The sequence below is a fragment of the Cervus elaphus genome, unplaced genomic scaffold, assembly GCF_910594005.1.
Source record: "Cervus elaphus unplaced genomic scaffold, mCerEla1.1, whole genome shotgun sequence".
Taxonomy (NCBI): Eukaryota; Metazoa; Chordata; class Mammalia; order Artiodactyla; family Cervidae; genus Cervus; species Cervus elaphus.
In genome coordinates, this window is record NW_025316782.1 from 1,335,781 (window position 1) to 1,351,568 (window position 15,788).

Here is a 15,788-nt window from a genome sequence, read left to right on the forward strand (position 1 = left end):
CAAAGGATGTGAGGCCTCCGGTCGCGATGAGGTGGGGAACTAGGTGTTTCTCTGTGGTCTCCACAGGGGATTCAGACATCCTTTCTTCTTGGGAGATGCAAGACGAGCCTGCATTCAAGTCACTGCAGGGATATATGGCCTTATTTCGAGTCAGGGCATCGCGGTGTCCATTCCACTTGAGGCCGCAAACTCAGGATCCCTCTCACATACCTAGAGCTGAGAGAAGCCTCCTCTTGAGGTGCTTGTGGTAAGGTGGTATTCCTCTGGAGTCGAAGCCAGGGACTAACCTCTCATCTCGTGTTGATTCTTGGTCCACGGAGCTCTTTCGTGTTGCTACAGTGACCTCAGGATCCCTCTAGCCTTGAAACAGTGTTCTTGGGGTTTCTCTGGAGTGCCATCAAGGAAATCAAGGCTCCTTTCATGTGTGATGTGCAACACGGAATTGCTCTGCACGCAGTGCAAGGGAATCGGGCCTCATCTCGCGGCGAGGGGGAAATCTCATGGTTTTTCTCGAGTTGCGGCGGGAACCTGGGGTATATTCTCGAGTTACGACGGGGATGGCCCTTCCACCCACGTGTTTCTTCAGCGACGTCAGGACTCCTGCCTAGTTGCGAGGGACAACTCGGGATTCTCCTCGAGGCTTTGCAGGGCAATTGGGACGCCTCTCCAGCTGAGACGGGAGACCAAGGGTCCCTTTCCACGTGCCACAGGAATCCTGGGTCTCCTATCAAGTTTCACGAGGAGTCAGGCATCGTCTCCTTTGGAGGCACTGATCTCTGCATACCTCTGGAATTTTCAAAGGATTTGAGGCCTCCTGTCGCGATGAGGTGGGGAACTAGGTCTTTCTCTGTGGTCTCCACAGGGGATTCAGACATCCTTTCTTCTTGGGAGATGCAAGACGAGCCTGCATTCAAGTCACTGCAGGGATATCCAGCCTTATTTCGGGTCAGGGAATCGCGGTGTCCATTCCACTTGAGGCCGCAAACTCAGGGTCCCTCTCACATACCTAGAGCTGAGAGAAGCCTCCTCTTGAGGTGCTTGTTGTAAGGTGGTATTCCTCTGGAGTCGAAGCCAGGGACTAACCTCTCATCTCGAGTTGATTTTTGGCCCACGGAGCTCTTTCGTGTTGCTACAGTGACCTCAGGATCCCTCTAGCCTTGAAACAGTGTTCTTGGGGTTTCTCTGGAGTGCCATCAAGGAAATCAAGGCTCCTTTCATGTGTGATGTGCAACACGGAATTGCTCTGCACACAGTACAGGGGAATCGGGCCTCATCTCGCGGCGAGTGGGATGTCTCATGGTTTTTCTCGAGTTGCGGCGGGAACCTGGGGTATATTCTCGAGTTACGACGGGGATGGCCCTTCCACCCACGTGTTTCTTCAGCGACGTCAGGACTCCTGCCTAGTTGCGAGGGACAACTCTGGTTTGTCCTCGAGGCTTTGCAGGGCAATTGGGACGCCTCTCCAGCTGAGGCGGGAGACCAAGTGTCCCTTTCCAAATGCCACAGGAATCCTGGGACTCCTATCAAGTTTCACGATGAGTCAGGCATCATCTCCTTTGGAGGCACTGATCTCCGCGTACCTCTGGAGTTTTCAAAGGATGTGAGGCTATCGGTCGCGATGAGGTTTGGAACTAAGTCTTTCTCTGTGCTTTCCACAGGGGATTCAGACATCCTTTCGTCCTGGGAGATGCAAGACGAGCCTGCATTCAAGTCACTGCAGGGATATCCAGCCTTATTTCGAGTCAGGGCATCGCGGTGTCCATTCCACTTGAGGCCGCAAACTCAGGGTCCCTCTCACATACCTAGAGCTGAGAGAAGCCTCCTCTTGAGGTGCTTGTGGTAAGGTGGTATTCCTCTGGAGACGAATCCAGGGACTAACCTCTCTTTTCGAGTTGATTTTTGGTCCACAGAGTTCTTTCGTGTTGCTACAGTGACCTCAGGATCCCTCCATCCTTGAAACAGTGTTCTTGGGGTTTCTCTGGAGTGCCATCAAGGAAATCAAGGCTCCTTTCATGTGTGATGTGCAACACGGAATTGCTCTGCACGCAGTACAGGGGAATCGGGCCTCGTCTCGCATCGAGGGGGAAGTCTCATGGTTTTTCTCGAATTGCGGCGGGAACCTGGGGTATATTCTCGAGTTACGACGGGGATGGCCCTTCCACCCACGTGTTTGTTCAGCCACGTCAGGACTCCTGCCTAGTTGCGGGGGACAACTCGAGATTCTCCTCGAGGCTTGGCAGGGCAATTGGAACGCCTCTCCAGCTGAGGCGGGAGACCAAGGGTCCCTTTCCACGTGCCACAAGAATCCTGGGACTCCTATCAAGTTTCACGAGGAGTCAGGCATCGTCTCCTTTGGAGGCACTGATCTCCGCGTACCTCTGGAGTTTTCAAAGGATGTGAGGCCTCCGGTCGCGATGAGGTGGGGAACTAGGTGTTTCTCTGTGGTCTCCACAGGGGATTCAGACATCCTTTCTTCTTGGGAGATGCAAGACGAGCCTGCATTGAAGTCACTGCAGGGATATCCGGCCTTATTTCGAGTCAGGGCATCGCGGTGTCCATTCCACTTGAGGCCGCAAACTCAGGATCCCTCTCACATACCTAGAGCTGAGAGAAGCCTCCTCTTGAGGTGCTTGTGGTAAGGTGGTATTCCTCAGGAGTCGAAGCCAGGGACTAACCTCTCATCTCGTGTTGATTCTTGGTCCACGGAGCTCTTTCTTGTTGCTACAGTGACCTCAGGATCCCTCTAGCCTTGAAACAGTGTTCTTGGGGTTTCTCTGGAGTGCCATCAAGGAAATCAAGGCTCCTTTCATGTGTGATGTGCAACACGGAATTGCTCTGCACGCAGTGCAGGGGAATCGGGCCTCATCTCGCGGCGAGGGGGAAGTCTCATGGTTTTTCTCGAGTTGCGGCGGGAACCTGGGGTATATTCTCGAGTTACGACGGGGATGGCCCTTCCACCCACGTGTTTCTTCAGCGACGTCAGGACTCCTGCCTAGTTGCGAGGGACAACTCGGGATTCTCCTCGAGGCTTTGCAGGGCAATTGGGACGCCTCTCCAGCTGAGACGGGAGACCAAGGGCCCCTTTCCACGTGCCACAGGAATCCTGGGTCTCCTATGAAGTTTCACGAGGAGTCAGGCATCGTCTCCTTTGGAGGCACTGATCTCCGCATACCTCTGGAGTTTTCAAAGGATTTTAGGCCTCCTGTCGCAATGAGGTGGGGAACTAGGTCTTTCTCTGTGGTCTCCACAGGGGATTCAGACACCCTTTCGTCTTGGGTGATGCAAGACGAGCCTGCATTCCAGTCACTGCAGGGATACCCAGCCTTATTTCGAGTCAGGGCATCGCGGTGTCCATTCCACTTGAGGCCGCAAACTCAGGGTCCCTCTCACATACCTAGAGCTGAGAGAAGCCTCCTCTTGAGGTGCTTGTGGTAAGGTGGTATTCCTCTGGAGTCGAAGCCAGGGACTAACCTCTCATCTCGAGTTAATTTTTGGTCCACGGAGCTCTTTCGTGTTGCTACAGTGACCTCAGGATCCCTCTAGCCTTGAAACAGTGTTCTTGGGGTTTCTCTGGAGTGCCATGAAGGAAATCAGGCTCCTTTCATGTGTGATGTGCAACACAGAATTGCTCTGCACGCAGTGCAGGGGAATCGGGCCTCATCTCGCGGCGAGGGGGAAGTCTCATGGTTTTTCTCGAGTTGCGGCGGGAACCTGGGGTATACTCTCGAGTTACGACGGGGATGGCCCTTCCACACACGTGTTTGTTCAACCACGTCAGGACTCTTGCCTAGTTGCGAGACTCAACTCGGGATTCTCCTCGAGGCTTGGCAAGGCAATTGGGACGCCTCTCCAGCTGAGGCGGGAGACCAAGGGTCCCTTTCCACGTGCCACAGGAATCCTGGGACTCCTATCAAGTTTCACGAGGAGTCAGGCATCGTCTCCTTTGGAGGCACTGATCTCCGCATACCTCTGGAGTTTTCAAAGGATGTGAGGCCTCCGGTCGCGATGAGGTGGGGAACTAGGTCTTTCTCTGTGGTCTCCACAGGGGATTCAGACTTCCTTTCTTCTTGGGAGATGCAAGACGAGCCTGCATAGTCACTGCAGGGATATCCGGCCTTATTTCGAGTGAGGGCATCGCGGTGTCCATTCCACTTGAGGCCGCAAACTCAGGGTCCCTCTCACATACCTAGAGCTGAGAGAAGCCTCCTCTTGAGGTGCTTGTGGTAAGGTGGTATTCCTCTGGAGACGAAGCCAGGGACTAACCTCTCTTTTCGAGTTGATTTTTGGTCCACAGAGTTCTTTCGTGTTGCTACAGTGACCTCAGGATCCCTCTATCCTTGAAACAGTGTTCTTGGGGTTTCTCTGGAGTGCCATCAAGGAAATCAAGGCTCCTTTCATGTGTGATGTGCAAGACGGAATTGCTCTGCATGCAGTACAGGGGAATCGGGCCTCATCTCGCATCGAGGGGGAAGTCTCATGGTTTTTCTCGAGTTGCGTCGGGAACCTGGGGTATATTCTCGAGTTACGACGGGGATGGCCCTTCCACCCACGTGTTTGTTCAGCCACGTCAGGACTCCTGCCTAGTTGCGAGGGACAACTCGGGATTCTCCTCGAGGCTTGGCAGGGCAATTGGGACGCCTCTCCAGCTGAGGCGGGAGACCAAGGGTCCCTTTCCACGTGCCACAAGAATCCAGGGACTCCTATCAAGTTTCACGACGAGTCAGGCATCGTCTCCTTTGGAGGCACTGATCTCCGCGTACCTCTGGAGTTTTCAAAGGATTTGAGGCCTCCGGTCGCGATGAGGTGGGGAACTAGGTCTTTCTCTGTGGTCTCCACAGGGGATTCAGACATCCTTTCTTCTTGGGAGATGCAAGACGAGCCTGCATTGAAGTCACTGCAGGGATATCCGGCCTTATTTCGCGTCAGGGCATCACGGGGTCCATTCCACTTGAGGCCGCAAACTCAGGATCCCTCTCACATACCTAGAGCTGAGAGAAGCCTCCTCTTGAGGTGCTTGTGGTAAGGTGGTATTCCTCAGGAGTCGAAGCCAGGGACTAACCTCTCATCTCGTGTTGATTCTTGGTCCACGGAGCTCTTTCGTGTTGCTACAGTGACCTCAGGATCACTCTAGCCTTGAAACATTGTTCTTGGGGTTTCTCTGGAGTGCCATCAAGGAAATCAAGGCTCCTTTCATGTGTGATGTGCAACACGGAATTGCTCTGCACGCAGTGCAGGGGAATCGGGCCTCATCTCGCGGCGAGGGGGAAGTCTCATGGTTTTTCTCGAGTTGCGGCGGGAACCTGGGGTATATTCTCGAGTTCCGACGGGGATGGCCCTTCCACACACGTGTGTGTTCAGCCATGTCAGGACTCCTGCATAGTTGCGAGACACAACTCTGGATTCTCCTCGAGGCTTTGCAGGGCAATTGGGACGCCTCTCCAGCTGAGACGGGAGACCAAGGGTCCCTTTCCACGTGCCACAGGAATCCTGGGTCCCCTATCAAGTTTCAGGAGGAGTCAGGCATCGTCTCCTTTGGAGGCACTGATCTCCGCATACCTCTGGAGTTTTCAAAGGATTTGAGGCCTCCTGTCGCGATGAGGTGGGGAACTAGGTCTTTCTCTGTGGTCTCCACAGGGGATTCAGACACCCTTTCGTCTTGGGAGATGCAAGACGAGCCTGCATTCCAGTCACTGCAGGGATATCCGGCCTTATTTCGAGTCAGGGCATCGCGGTGTCCATTCCACTTGAGGCCGCAAACTCAGGGTCCCTCTCACATACCTAGAGCTGAGAGAAGCCTCCTCTTGAGGTGCTTGTGGTAAGGTGGTATTCCTCTGGAGTCGAAGCCAGGGACTAACCTCTCATCGCGAGTTGATTTTTGGTCCACAGACCTCTTTCGTGTTGCTACAGTGACCTCAGGATCCCTCTAGCCTTGAAACAGTGTTCTTCGGGTTTCTCTGGAGTGCCATGAAGGAAATCAAGGCTCCTTTCATGTGTGATGTGCAACACAGAATTGCTCTGCACGCAGTGCAGGGGAATCGGGCCTCATCTCGCGGCGAGGGGGAAGTCTCATGGTTTTTCTCGAGTTGCGGCGGGAACCTGGGGTATATTCTCGAGTTACGACGGGGATGGCCCTTCCACACACGTGTTTGTTCAGCCACGTCAGGACTCTTGCCTAGTTGCGAGACACAACTCGGGATTCTCCTCGAGGCTTGGCAAGGCAATTGGAACGTCTCTCCAGCAGAGGCGGGAGACCAAGGGTCCCTTTCCACGTGCCACAGGAATCCTGGGACTCCTATCAAGTTTCACGAGGAGTCAGGCATCGTCTCCTTTGGAGGCACTGATCTCCGCGTACCTCTGGAGTTTTCAAAGGATGTGAGGCCTCCGGTCGCGATGAGGTGGGGAACTAGGTCTTTCTCTGTGGTCTCCACAGGGGATTCAGACATCCTTTCTTCTTGGGAGATGCAAGACGAGCCTGCATTCAAGTCACTGCAGGGATATCCAGCCTTATTTCGCGTCAGGGCATCGCGGTGTCCATTCCACTTGAGGCCGCAAACTCAGGGTCCCTCTCACATACCTAGAGCTGAGAGAAGCCTCCTCTTGAGGTGCTTGTGGTAAGGTGGTATTCCTCTGGAGTCGAAGCCAGGGACTAACCTCTCATCTCGAGTTGATTTTTGGCCCACGGAGCTCTTTTGTGTTGCTACAGTGACCTCAGGATCCCTCTAGCCTTGAAACAGTGTTCTTGGGGTTTCTCTGGAGTGCCATCAAGGAAATCAAGGCTCCTTTCATGTGTGATGTGCAACACGGAATTGCTCTGCACGCACTGCAGGGGAATCGGGCCTCATCTCGCGGCGAGGGGGAAGTCTCATGGTTTTTCTCGAGTTGCGGCGGGAACCTGGGGTATATTCTCGAGTTACGACGGGGATGGCCCTTCAACCCACGTGTTTCTTCAGCGACGTCAGGACTCCTGCCTAGTTGCGAGGGACAACTCTGGATTCTCCTCGAGGCTTGGCAGGGCAATTGGGACGCCTCTCCAGTTGAGGCAGGGGACCAAGTTTCCCTTTCCAAGTGCCACAGGTATCCTGGGACTCCTATCAAGTTTCACGAGGAGTCAGGCATCGTCTCCTTTGGAGGCACTGATCTCCACGTACCTCTGGAGTTTTCAAAGGATGTGAGGCTATCGGTCGCGATGAGGTGGGGAACTAAGTCTTTCTCTGTGCTTTCCACAGGGGGATTCAGACATCCTTTCGTCCTGGGAGATGCAGGACGAGCCTGCATTGAAGTCACTGCAGGGATATCCGGCCTTATTTCGAGTGAGGGCATCGCGGTGTCCATTCCACTTGAGGCCGCAAACTCAGGGTCCCTCTCACATACCTAGAGCTGAGAGAAGCCTCCTCTTGAGGTGCTTGTGGTAAGGTGGTATTCCTCTGGAGACGAATCCAGGGACTAACCTCTCTTTTCGAGTTGATTTTTGGTCCACAGAGTTCTTTCGTGTTGCTACAGTGACCTCAGGATCCCTCTATCCTTGAAACAGTGTTCTTGGGGTTTCTCTGGAGTGCCATCAAGGAAATCAAGGCTCCTTTCATGTGTGATGTGCAAGACGGAATTGCTCTGCACGCAGTACAGGGGAATCGGGCCTCATCTCGCGGCGAGGGGGAAGTCTCATGGTTTTTCTCGAGTTGCGGCGGGAACCTGGGGTATATTCTCGAGTTACGACGGGGATGGCCCTTCCACCCACGTGTTTGTTCAGCCACGTCAGGACTCCTGCCTAGTTGCGAGGGACAACTCGGGATTCTCCTCGAGGCTTGGCAGGGCAATTGGAACGCCTCTCCAGCTGAGGCGGGAGACCAAGGGTCCCTTTCCACGTGCCACAAGAATCCAGGGACTCCTATCAAGTTTCACGACGAGTCAGGCATCGTCTCCTTTGGAGGCACTGATCTCCACGTACCTCTGGAGTTTTCAAAGGATGTGAGGCTATCGGTCGCGATGAGGTGGGGAACTAAGTCTTTCTGTGTGCTTTCCACAGGGGATTCAGACATCCTTTCGTCCTGGGAGATGCAGGACGAGCCTGCATTGAAGTCACTGCAGGGATATCCGGCCTTATTTCGAGTGAGGGCATCGCGGTGTCCATTCCACTTGAGGCCGCAAACTCAGGGTCCCTCTCACATACCTAGAGCTGAGAGAAGCCTCCTCTTGAGGTGCTTGTGGTAAGGTGGTATTCCTCTGGAGACGAATCCAGGGACTAACCTCTCTTTTCGAGTTGATTTTTGGTCCACAGAGTTCTTTCGTGTTGCTACAGTGACCTCAGGATCCCTCTATCCTTGAAACAGTGTTCTTGGGGTTTCTCTGGAGTGCCATCAAGGAAATCAAGGCTCCTTTCATGTGTGATGTGCAAGACGGAATTGCTCTGCATGCAGTACAGGGGAATCGGGCCTCATCTCGCATCGAGGGGGAAGTCTCATGGTTTTTCTCGAGTTGCGTCGGGAACCTGGGGTATATTCTCGAGTTACGACGGGGATGGCCCTTCCACCCACGTGTTTGTTCAGCCACGTCAGGACTCCTGCCTAGTTGCGAGGGACAACTCGGGATTCTCCTCGAGGCTTGGCAGGGCAATTGGGACGCCTCTCCAGCTGAGGCGGGAGACCAAGGGTCCCTTTCCACGTGCCACAAGAATCCAGGGACTCCTATCAAGTTTCACGACGAGTCAGGCATCGTCTCCTTTGGAGGCACTGATCTCCGCGTACCTCTGGAGTTTTCAAAGGATTTGAGGCCTCCGGTCGCGATGAGGTGGGGAACTAGGTCTTTCTCTGTGGTCTCCACAGGGGATTCAGACATCCTTTCTTCTTGGGAGATGCAAGACGAGCCTGCATTCAAGTCACTGCAGGGATATCCGGCCTTATTTCGCGTCAGGGCATCGCGGGGTCCATTCCACTTGAGGCCGCAAACTCAGGATCCCTCTCACATACCTAGAGCTGAGAGAAGCCTCCTCTTGAGGTGCTTGTGGTAAGGTGGTATTCCTCAGGAGTCGAAGCCAGGGACTAACCTCTCATCTCGTGTTGATTCTTGGTCCACGGAGCTCTTTCGTGTTGCTACAGTGACCTCAGGATCCCTCTAGCCTTGAAACAGTGTTCTTGGGGTTTCTCTGGAGTGCCATCAAGGAAATCAAGGCTCCTTTCATGTGTGATGTGCAACACAGAATTGCTCTGCACGCAGTGCAGGGGAATCGGGCCTCATCTCGCGGCGAGGGGGAAGTCTCATGGTTTTTCTCGAGTTGCGGCGGGAACCTGCGGTATATTCTCGAGTTACTACGGGGATGGCCATTCCACACTGTGTGTATTCAGCCATGTCAGGACACCTGCCTAGTTGCGAGACACAACTCGGGATTCTCCTCGAGCCTTTGCAGGGCAATTGGGACGCCTCTCCAGCTGAGACGGGAGACCAAGCGTCCCTTTCCACGTGCCACAGGAATCCTGGGTCTCCTATCAAGTTTCACGAGCAGACAGGCATCGTCTCCTTTGGAGGCACTGATCTCCGCATACCTCTGGAGTTTTCAAAGGATTTGAGGCCTCCTGTCGCGATGAGGTGGGGAACTAGGTCTTTCTCTGTGGTCTCCACAGGGGATTCAGACACCCTTTCGTCTTGGGAGATGCAAGACGAGCCTGCATTCCAGTCACTGCAGGGATATCCGGGCTTATTTCGAGTCAGGGCATCGCGGTGTCCATTCCACTTGAGACCGCAAACTCAGGGTCCCTCTCACATACCTAGAGCTGAGAGAAGCCTTCTCTTGAGGTGCTTGTGGTAAGGTGGTATTCCTCTGGAGTCGAAGCCAGGGACTAACCTCTCATCTCGAGTTGATTTTTGGTCCACAGAGCTCTTTCCTGTTGCTACAGTGACCTCAGGATCCCTCTAGCCTTGAAACAGTGTTCTTGGGGTTTCTCTGGAGTGCCATGAAGGAAATCAAGGCTCCTTTCATGTGTGATGTGCAACACGGAATTGCTCTGCACGCAGTGCAGGGGAATCGGGCCTCATCTCGCGGCGAGGGGGAAGTCTCATGGTTTTTCTCGAGTTGCGGCGGGAACCTGGGGTATATTCTCGAGTTACGACGGGGATGGCCCTTCAACCCACGTGTTTCTTCAGCGACGTCAGGACTCCTGCCTAGTTGCGAGGGACAACTCTGGATTCTCCTCGAGGCTTGGCAGGGCAATTGGGACGCCTCTCCAGTTGAGGCGGGGGACCAAGTTTCCCTTTCCAAGTGCCACAGGTATCCTGGGACTCCTATCAAGTTTCACGAGGAGTCAGGCATCGTCTCCTTTGGAGGCACTGATCTCCACGTACCTCTGGAGTTTTCAAAGGATGTGAGGCTATCGGTCGCGATGAGGTGGGGAACTAAGTCTTTCTCTGTGCTTTCCACAGGGGATTCAGACATCCTTTCGTCCTGGGAGATGCAGGTCGAGCCTGCATTGAAGTCACTGCAGGGATATCCGGCCATATTTCGAGTCAGGGCATCGCGGTGTCCATTCCACTTGAGGCCGCAAACTCAGGGTCCCTCTCACATACCTAGAGCTGAGAGAAGCCTCCTCTTGAGGTGCTTGTGGTAAGGTGGTATTCCTCTGGAGACGAATCCAGGGTCTAACCTCTCTTTTCGAGTTGAATTTTGGTCCACCGAGTTCTTTCGTGTTGCTACAGTGACCTCAGGATCCCTCTATCCTTGAAACAGTGTTCTTGGGGTTTCTCTGGAGTGCCATGAAGGAAATCAAGGCTCCTTTCATGTGTGATGTGCAAGACGGAATTGCTCTGCACGCAGTACAGGGGAATCGGGCCTCATCTCGCATCGAGGGGGAAGTCTCATGGTTTTTCTCGAGTTGCGGCGGGAACCTGGGGTATATTCTCGAGTTACGACGGGGATGGCCCTTCCACCCACGTGTTTGTTCAGCCACGTCAGGACTCCTGCCTAGTTGCGAGGGACAACTCGGGATTCTCCTCGAGGCTTGGCAGGGCAATTGGAACGCCTCTCCAGCTGAGGCGGGAGACCAAGGGTCCCTTTCCACGTGCCACAAGAATCCAGGGACTCCTATCAAGTTTCACGACGAGTCAGGCATCGTCTCCTTGGAGGCACTGATCTCCGCGTACCTCTGGAGTTTTCAAAGGATTTGAGGCCTCCGGTCGCGATGAGGTGGGGAACTAGGTCTTTCTCTGTGGTCTCCACAGGGGATTCAGACATCCTTTCTTCTTGGGAGATGCAAGACGAGCCTGCATTCAAGTCACTGCAGGGATATCCGGCCTTATTTCGCGTCAGGGGCAATCGCGGGGTCCATTCCACTTGAGGCCGCAAACTCAGGATCCCTCTCACATACCTAGAGCTGAGAGAAGCCTCCTCTTGAGGTGCTTGTGGTAAGGTGGTATTCCTCAGGAGTCGAAGCCAGGGACTAACCTCTCATCTCGTGTTAATTCTTGGTCCACGGAGCTCTTTCGTGTTGCTACAGTGACCTCAGGATCCCTCTAGCCTTGAAACAGTGTTCTTGGGGTTTCTCTGGAGTGCCATCAAGGAAATCAAGGCTCCTTTCATGTGTGATGTGCAACACAGAATTGCTCTGCACGCAGTGCAGGGGAATCGGGCCTCATCTCGCGGCGAGGGGGAAGTCTCATGGTTTTTCTCGAGTTGCGGCGGTAACCTGGGGTATATTCTCGAGTTACGACGGGGATGGCCCTTCCACACACGTGTTTGTTCAGCCACGTCAGGACTCTTGCCTAGTTGCGAGACACAACTCGGGATTCTCCTCGAGGCTTGGCAAGGCAATTGGGACGCCTCTCCAGCTGAGGCGGGAGACCAAGGATCCCTTTCCACGTGCCACAGGAATCCTGGGACTCCTATCAAGTTTCACGAGGAGTCAGGCATCGTCTACTTTGGAGGGACTGATCTCTGCGTACCTCTGGAGTTTTCAAAGGATGTGAGGCCTCCGGTCGCGATGAGGTGGGGAACTAGGTCTTTCTCTGTGGTCTCCACAGGGGATTCAGACATCCTTTCATCTTGGGAGATGGAAGACGAGCCTGCATTCAAGTCACTGCAGGGATATCCAGCCTTATTTCGCGTCAGGGCATCGCGGTGTCCATTCCACTTGAGGCCGCAAACTCAGGGTCCCTCTCACATACCTAGAGCTGAGAGAAGCCTCCTCTTGAGGTGCTTGTGGTAAGGTGGTATTCCTCTGGAGTCGAAGCCAGGGACTAACCTCTCATCTCGAGTTGATTTTTGGTCCACGGAGCTCTTTCGTGTTGCTACAGTGACCTCAGGATCCCTCTAGCCTTGAAACAGTGTTCTTGGGGTTTCTCAGGAGTGCCATCAAGGAAATCAAGGCTCCTTTCATGTGTGATGTGCAACACGGAATTACTCTGCACGCAGTGCAGGGGAATCGGGCCTCATCTCGCGGCGAGGGGGAAGTCTCATGGTTTTTCTCGAGTTGCGGCGGGAACCTGCGGTATATTCTCGAGTTACGACGGGGATGGCCATTCCACACTGTGTGTATTCAGCCATGTCAGGACACCTGCCTAGTTGCGAGACACAACTCGGGATTCTCCTCGAGCCTTTGCAGGGCAATTGGGACGCCTCTCCAGCTGAAACGGGAGACCAAGGGTCCCTTTCCACGTGCCACAGGAATCCTGGGTCTCCTATCAAGTTTCACGAGGAGACAGGCATCGTCTCCTTTGGAGGCAGTGATCTCCGCATACCTCTGGAGTTTTCAAGGGATTTGAGGCCTCCTGTCGCGATGAGGTGGGGAACTAGGTCTTTCTCTGTGGTCTCCACAGGGGATTCAGACACCCTTTCGTCTTGGGAGATGCAAGACGAGCCTGCATTCCAGTCACTGCAGGGATATCCGGCTTTATTTCGAGTCAGGGCATCGCGGTGTCCATTCCACTTGAGGCCGCAAACTCAGGGTCCCTCTCACATACCTAGAGCTGAGAGAAGCCTTCTCTTGAGGTGCTTGTGGTAAGGTGGTATTCCTCAGGAGTCGAAGCCAGGGACTAACCTCTCATCTCGAGTTGATTTTTGGTCCACAGAGCTCTTTCCTTTTGCTACAGTGACCTCAGGATCCCTCTAGCCTTGAAACAGTGTTCTTGGGGTTTCTCTGGAGTGCCATGAAGGAAATCAAGGCTCCTTTCATGTGTGATGTGCAACACAGAATTGCTCTGCACGCAGTACAGGGGAATCGGGCCTCATCTCGCGGCGAGGGGGAAGTCTCATGGTTTTTCTCGAGTTGCGGCGGGAACCTGGGGTATATTCTCGAGTTACGACGGGGATGGCCCTTCCACACACGTGTTTGTTCAGCCACGTCAGGACTCTTGCCTAGTTGCGAGACACAACTCGGGATTCTCCTCGAGGCTTGGCAAGGCAATTGGGACGCCTCTCCAGATGAGGCGGGAGACCAAGAGTCCCTTTCCACGTGCCACAGGAATCCTGGGACTCCTATCAAGTTTCACGAGGAGTCAGGCATCGTCTCCTTTGGAGGAACTGATCTCCGCGTACCTCTGGAGTTTTCAAAGGATGTGAGGCCTCCGGTCGCGATGAGTTGGGGAACTAGGTCTTTCTCTGTGGTCTCCACAGGGGATTCAGACATCCTTTCATCTTGGGAGATGCAAGACGAGCCTGCATTCAAGTCACTGCAGGGATATCCAGCCTTATTTCGCGTCAGGGCATCGCGGTGTCCATTCCACTTGAGGCCGCAAACTCAGGGTCCCTCTCACATACCTAGAGCTGAGAGAAGCCTCCTCTTGAGGTGCTTGTGGTAAGGTGGTATTCCTCTGGAGTCGAAGCCAGGGACTAACCTCTCATCTCGAGTTGATTTTTGGCCGACGGAGCTCTTTCGTGTTGCTACAGTGACCTCAGGATCCCTCTAGCCTTGAAACAGTGTTCTTGGGGTTTCTCTGGAGTGCCATGAAGGAAATCAAGGCTCCTTTCATGTGTGATGTGCAACACGGAATTGCTCTGCACGCAGTGCAGGGGAATCGGGCCTCATCTCGCGGCGAGGGGGAAGTCTCATGGTTTTTCTCGAGTTGCGGCGGGAACCTGGGGTATATTCTCGAGTTACGACGGGGATGGCCCTTCCACCCACGTGTTTCTTCAGCGACGTCAGGACTCCTGCCTACTTGCGAGGGACAACTCTGGATTTTCCTCGAGGCTTGGCAGGGCAATTGGGACGCCTCTCCAGGTGAGGCGGGAGACCAAGTGTCCCTCTCCATGTGCCACAGGAATCCTGGGACTCCTATCAAGTTTCACGAGGAGTCAGGCATCGTCTCCTTTGGAGGCACTGATCTCCGCGTACCTCTGGAGTTTTCAAAGGATGTGAAGCTATCGGTCGCGATGAGGTGGGGAACTAAGTCTTTCTCTGTGCTTTCCACAGGGGATTCAGACATCCTTTCGTCCTGGGAGATGCAAGACGAGCCTGCATTCAAGTCACTGCAGGGATATCCGGCCTTATTTCGAGTGAGGGCATCGCGGTGTCCATTCCACTTGAGGCCGCAAACTCAGGGTCCCTCTCACATACCTAGAGCTGAGAGAAGCCTCCTCTTGAGGTGCTTGTGGTAAGGTGGTATTCCTCTGGAGACGAATCCAGGGAATAACCTCTCTTTTCGAGTTGATTTTTGGTCCACAGAGTTCTTTCGTGTTGCTACAGTGACTTCAGGATCCCTCTAGCCTTGAAACAGTGTTCTTGGGGTTTCTCTGGAGTGCCATCAAGGAAATCAAGGCTCCTTTCATGTGTGATGTGCAACACGGAATTGCTCTGCACGCAGTACAGGGGAATCGGGCCTCATCTCGCATCGAGGGGGAAGTCTCATGGTTTTTCTCGAGTTGCGGCGGGAACCTGGGGTATATTCTCGAGTTACGACGGGGATGGCCCTTCCACCCACGTGTTTGTTCAGCCACGTCAGGACTCCTGCCTAGTTGCGAGGGACAACACGGGATTCTCCTCGAGGCTTGGCAGGGCAATTGGAACGCCTCTCCAGCTGAGACGGGAGACCAAGGGTCCCTTTCCACGTGCCACAGGAATCCAGGGACTCCTATCAAGTTTCACGAGGAGTCAGGCATCGCCTCCTTTGGAGGCACTGATCTCCGCGTACCTCTGGAGTTTTCAAAGGATGTGAGGGCTCCGGTCGCGATGAGGTGGGGAACTAGGTGTTTCTCTGTGGTCTCCACAGGGGATTCAGACATCCTTTCTTTTTGGGAGATTCAAGACGAGCCTGCATTCAAGTCACTGCAGGGATATCCGGCCTTATTTCGAGTCAGGGCATCGCGGTGTCCATTCCACTTGAGGCCGCAAACTCAGGGTCCCTCTCACATACCTAGAGCTGAGAGAAGCCTCCTCTTGAGGTGCTTGTGGTAAGGTGGTATTCCTCAGGAGTCGAAGCCAGGGACTAACCTCTCATCTCGAGTTGATTTTTGGTCCACGGAGCTCTTTCGTGTTGCTACAGTGACCTCAGGATCCCTCTAGCCTTGAAACAGTGTTCTTGGGGTTTCTCTGGAGTGCCATGAAGGAAATCAAGGCTCCTTTCATGTGTGATGTGCAACACAGAATTGCACTGCACGCAGTGCAGGGGAATCGGGCCTCATCTCGCGGCGAGGGGGAAGTCTCATGGTTTTTCTCGACTTGCGGCGGGAACCTGTGGTATATTCTCGAGTTACGACGGGGATGGCCCTTCCACCCACGTGTGTGTTCAGCCACGTCAGGACTATTGCCTAGTTGCGAGACACAACTCGGGATTCTCCTCGAGGCTTGGCAAGGCAATTGGGACGCCTCTCC